Here is a 5764-nt window from a genome sequence, read left to right as displayed (position 1 = left end):
GTGTTTGAGCACACACTCTCTCTCTGTCTCTCACACACATGCACACAGACACACAGACACACACACACACACAATTTTAACTTAATCGTCATCTCTCACACCTCTACATGGACAAGCAGAATGGTTCATGGAGGTCAACCTTGGTCCTTTTTGAGAGTTCCTACTGAGACAAGTCTTACACAGTTGCCTCTACCCATTCCCCACCCCCCAAAAAACCCCCAACTTTCCTTCAGTTCTCTTTATCTTCTCTGCCTGGATCTTTCCTCCCCAGGAAGCAGGAGGGGGGTTGACTAAGGTCAGTCCCACGGAGAACCTCAGCCCTCAGCAGCACCCTCAAGACACTTGGTGGCCTGTAGGGTCCCCATACTCTCTTGTGCTGACTACCCCAGGCTGGAGATCCTTCCACAAGTATGATTTCCATCAGTGACATGGGTGTCGTGCGGGCTTCCCCAAACTGCCTCTGGTCGTGTTGACGGATGTATTTCCAATGTGAATTTGTAGAAACTGGAAGCCATGGTGAGAAGTAATGTAACCATCGTCTCAGAATTCCTCCTCCTGGGACTGTCAGCGGTGCCTGGACATCAGCCCCTCCTCTTCAGCCTGTTCCTATCCATGTACCTGGTCGCGGTGGTGGGGAACCTGCTCATCATCCTGGCTATCGGCTCCACCCCCACCCTCCACACGCCCACGTACTTCTTTATAGCCAGTCTATCCTGTGTGGACATCTGCTTCACCTCTGTCACTGTACCAAAGATGCTGCTGAACATCCAGACTCAGAGCCAGTCCATCCCTTAGGTTGGGTGCCTCATTCAGATGTATTTTCTGATTTTATTTCTAGAACTGGACAATGTCCTCTTGGCGATGATGGCCTATGACCGATTCGTAGCCATATGTCACCCTCTTCACTATGCCGCAACCATGAGCCCCGAATTCTGTGTCACCTCCTTGTCTGTGGCTCTGATTGTCACAAACATCTATCCCTTGGTCCACACCCTGCTTATGGATACACTGTCATTCTGTGCAAGTGTCAGAATTCAACACATTTTCTGTGAACTCTATGCATTGCTAAAGCTCTCCTGCTCAGATATCCATGTCAATGAGTTGGTTGTTTATACCCTGGGGAGCCTTCTTTTTGTGACCCCCTTCCTCCTGATTTCTCTTTCCTACATGCGCATTTTCTCAGCCATCCTAAGACTGCATTCTTCTCAGAGCAAGATGAAAGCTTTTTCCACTTGTAGTTCTCACCTTGCGGTGGTGTCCTTGTTCTATGGGACCCTGCTTGGGATTTATCTGTGGCCTTCCTCGTCTTACACAGTTGAGGATTCCGTGGCCGCCGTCCTATATGCAGTGGTGGCTCCCATGCTCAACCCCTTCATATACAGCCTAAGGAATGAGGACATGAAGGGGGCCCTGAGGGGCCTCTTCAGTTGAAGCAATGTCTGGTTTTGGTGACACCAACTTCTGCTTCTGAGCCAGGATGCCTTGTCTTTTCCTCCCCTTCACTGGGAGGGGACTGTCCCTCTCTCAAGACCCATCTCCCAAGCGTCTGGCTGTGTCCCACATTTCTGCTGTCTTCCACCTTCATCTGCTCAGTGAACCAGCACTCCCAGATTGACTTTGGTGTTCCTGGCCCTGGGGATGTAATTCCCGGGCATTCTGTATGTCCCACGTCCCTCGCCACCCGTCTGGAGCCCTGCCTGTCCCTTGAATTTGTATATGTACCGACTTAGGCCCTGTGTGGTCCCCAGAGGTAGGCAAATGGAGGCTCAGAGAAGGGTTCCCCTTCTGCAGCCCCCAGGGGTAGGAACTGTTTGGATGGAGCCCAAGAGGTTCCTTTCACTTCTCAAGAACAACAGGCACAATGAGGTGCTCCTGTCCCTGGGCAGCAATAGACGCATGGGCTCTGACCTCATGGCCCAACCACTAGACTTGTGAGCCAAGTGGAGGAAAGTACAGGTGCCCCTTCTGTACTCCTGGGCTGAACATGGCTGTCTTCCCCATGTCCAAGCCACGCCCTGGACTTGTTGACTTTGCAAAGGACAGTCCTAGATGAAATGACATTCACGCCCCTCTAAACACGTGCATATGATAATGATAACTGTGTGGCCGAGTGTCTTTCCAGGGATGGACAGGATGAGGGTCCATCTCATGTGTTCTACACCTTGGCCTTGACAGCCTCCTTTTGAGACATGGGGTCTGTGTCCCTCCCTTCCCCTGCCCCCTTGAATGTGAGCAGGTCTGGTACTGCTTCCACTGCTGGAGGACAGCGGGGTCGATGCTGCTTGACATGATAGTAGTGTGAAGCTTCTCGACTGTTCCCTGGAACACGGGCTCTGGGAGCACTGAGCTGCCTGAAAGCAGTTGGGTTGCCCTGGGGCTGCCGCCACGGTGGAGAGGACTTGAGGGCATCTCTGGTGCACAGGGCCTGCCTTGGAGTCTCCCGCACACAGACGGAAGACCTGTGAGGGAAGGACCCTCGGATGATTTGGCTTCCACCTGCTTCAGATGTCTCGGCTGATCCTGCAGATGTCCCAGAGCAGAGGCCACGAGTGCCTGCTGGGCCCTCTGGGAGTTGCTGGCCCAGTGCATCTCTGGGCACAATGAAATGGGTGTCTGATTAGGATCAGTTGATTTAACAAAAAGCAGATACAATCACGCAGGAGAGAAGGGACGGAAACTAAATGTTGAAATTGCAAAACTACCTTGAATGCAGATGAAACGGGCAGTTCTGTAGAAATAGATCAATTTCCCAGGTTGACACCAGGGGATCTAGGACAAGGCCATTCCCTGTAGCCAATATTGTAAGACAGTCTGCATCTCACAACGCCATCACGACTCCTTTCCTTGCCTGCTGGTGTCTAGGCATGTGGTATCCGAAGGGAGCAGATGGCCGTCGGCACTTCACGCTCAGTGAGACGCTTCCTGTGCACCATGTTGGAAGTGTGCCCCTCTGTGAACCAGAGCTCCTTGACCTGCAGAGCCTAAATTTCCAGGTTCCTGGCCAAAAAGCCAGGCCGTTTACCCCTGCTCCTGAGTTACGGTGTATTCTAAGTTCCATACGCGGTATATGTGCAGGTGCAACACCTAAAACTCTGTCCGTCAGGAGGATGGTTTCCTGTCACAGCTGGGTTTGACAGCCATCCCTGAGGGGACTGTAGTGCATCAAAAGTCATTTTTTGGCTTGTCCCCACCCCCCCCGCCCCGTACCGGTTGACTAGGAAACAAGCTTGTCTTTTGGTTACCTCTGCCAGCTCACAAAAGCTTTCCCTCCCTTGCTAAAGTCTTCCCTGTCTCATCTGCCTTCACCGGGCACCATGATAATTTCCCTCCATCACGACTCCTCTGTGAGGCCTTCACAAACTCTTCATAAGGCACTAATACCCCTCGCTTCCCTTTGCTGAGACCTTCTGTCACTCACTTCCTCTCACAAAGGTGTTGCCCTCTGACACTAATGGCTGCCTTGCCTCTATATCCCCAACAGATCCTCCTGTCACAGGAGGAGAGATGTCCCCAAAGAAGGGTCTGAGGAGTTCCCGGAGAGAAGGGTAGACTTGACGCAGGACCAGTGGGGTTCTTGGCATACCTGACGGAAAAGAATTTCAGCCTGTGGCCGACAAAGGCATAGACAGAGGCTTATTTAGAAAAGTAGGTACATGTTCAGGGGAGGATGGGGGCAATCTCAAGAGAGAGATGCCTTGGGGGTAAAGCAAGGAATATTTGGATGCGGACCATCCCCAGAGGGAAAGTGAGCGGCCTGTTGGTGTGGTGTGTTAACATTTAGAGGACGACAGTTTGTAGGGGCTGGGCTAGAGGTGGTGGTGCCGGGCTAGAGTTCTGCAGTTCCCAACTAGTTTTCCCTACCCTTTGTGTTCCTCAGGAGTTGCAACTGTTCACCAGTGCTTTTTGCCTTTCAGTGGATCATGGGTGTTTCCTGCGTTTTCATGGTTCTTGGGTGACTTCCTCTGAGACTCAACAACTCTCCCTTTCTCCCCAAATTCCTATGTCACTTCCCTGGTCGCAGAGTCCTTCTTTGCCTTCCCTCCCCATCTCTTAGGCTTCCTCCTGAGCTTCCTTCAAACATGTCTTCCCTGAACCACCTCCCCTGACAAAAGCCTTCCCTGTCACTGCTCTCCTCACAAAAGATTTCCCTCCTCCATTCCAGCCACAAAGCAGTGATATCGCTTCCCTCCCCTCAAAGTGTCCTTCCACCCCTCACGTCACCTCACTAAATCCTTCATTCCGCCAACTGCCCTCAGAAAGGCCTTCTCTCAGACCGTACTGCCTCTAGCAAAGCACTAATGTCCCTCCCCTCCTCTTGAAAACTACTGACTTCCCTCACCTTCAAGACCTTCCCTCCCCCATCTCTTCTCACCATCTCTTCCCTCTTGGCTCCTGAAGTTATCGCACCCCATTCACTGCTCAGAGAATTCTCTGCTCCTTCCCTTTCCTTCACGAGTGCCGAGCTTATCAAGGGCTTCCACCCACACCTTGCCTCAGAACATAATGACCTGGCTCTCCCCTGTCATCAAGACCCTCCCTCCCTTACCTGCCTTCACAAAGTCCTTCTCTTCCTCAACTCCACTTTCAAAGACCTTTGGTCCCGCACCTTTGCAAACTTTGAAACAAACAGGCTTCTCCCAGCTTCCTTCAGAGCCTGTTCTGAATAAAACCAATTTTCCTCCCAATTTAACGCCAGATAATTCTGGAGCAGCGAGCGAGCGTGTGGAGCCTAGCCTTTTCCCTCCCGGGAGGTATTGTTACCAAAAGCTGGCACCTTGTCCCCTACGCCAACCCGATAATGGGGGCACTGTTTTGACAAAAAGGAAAAACAAGTTTGATTGCTTTGCCAGCAACAGAGAAACACAGGGACTCCTCCTTCAGAGACCGTGATTCTGCCCAAGGGTGGGGGGCAGGGAGTTTTTAAAGAGGTGATTCAGAGGAATTCATTCAGTTTCCCTGAGATTAGAAAGCAGACATTAGGGAGGAGAGGATCAGGGAGAAGGTCATGGAGGAGGAGGTCATGGAGGACCAGGTCACGGAGGACCAGGTCATGGAGGACAAGATTGGGAAGAGTTAAAGAAAAATTGTGAGTTGTAGAACAACAAGGGATACAGTCAAAGCATAAAGTGAACCACGGTGACAAGGAAAGGGCTCAGGACTGACACACTCTCCCAACTTGCCGGACCTGTACTTGGAACCACAAGAAAGGTCCTGCAGCTGCCTGGAGATATTAAATCCCAGGGCAGTTGCCCTTTTCCTTCCTGTTGCAACTGTGGCTACTTAAAACTTGCTTCATAGGTGAGGAAAATGAGGTCACTGGAAATGGTCGATGGGCCATTGTTGGTAGTCCCACCAGGGTGCACACCAAGGATTTTATCTGCACCAGTTGAGGTTCTGGACCTTGAGAGGATCATTTTGCAGTCTACATAGGGCTTGAGTGAGCCATTTGGAGCTTAAGCTGTGTGGAGAGCAGGCTATGCCCCGCTCAGGGTGACTCCACAATGTATAGAACAGCCGTTTTCAGGCTGTGTCTAAACCTGAGTTGCTCCATTTTTTAAAGCAGTGGTGTGCCATGAGCTACTCCATTTTGAGTATAAGGCAGAATGAGTCTGGCCCTTGCTTGTACAAGTGAACCACCACCATCTGCCCAGCGCAACCATGAGGCACAAACTGATAAACAACCTATATGTGGCAAGTTACCAAACTGAATCAAGGTGCACCTGGATACGTGGACACCCCAAATCATATCAGGAACACCAGACGT

At 51.4% G+C, this 5764-nt stretch overlaps 1 pseudogene; it reads left to right on the top strand.

The window, feature by feature from the left end:
• The first annotated feature begins 313 nt into the window (after positions 1–313).
• LOC139703197 (olfactory receptor 1N2-like) lies at positions 314–1431 on the top strand (annotated as a pseudogene).
• The last annotated feature ends 4333 nt before the right edge of the window (positions 1432–5764 follow it).

Source organism: Marmota flaviventris, chromosome X (assembly GCF_047511675.1).
Source record: "Marmota flaviventris isolate mMarFla1 chromosome X, mMarFla1.hap1, whole genome shotgun sequence".
NCBI classification, from domain to species: Eukaryota; Metazoa; Chordata; class Mammalia; order Rodentia; family Sciuridae; genus Marmota; species Marmota flaviventris.
This window is presented reverse-complemented; position numbering and strand designations above follow the sequence as displayed.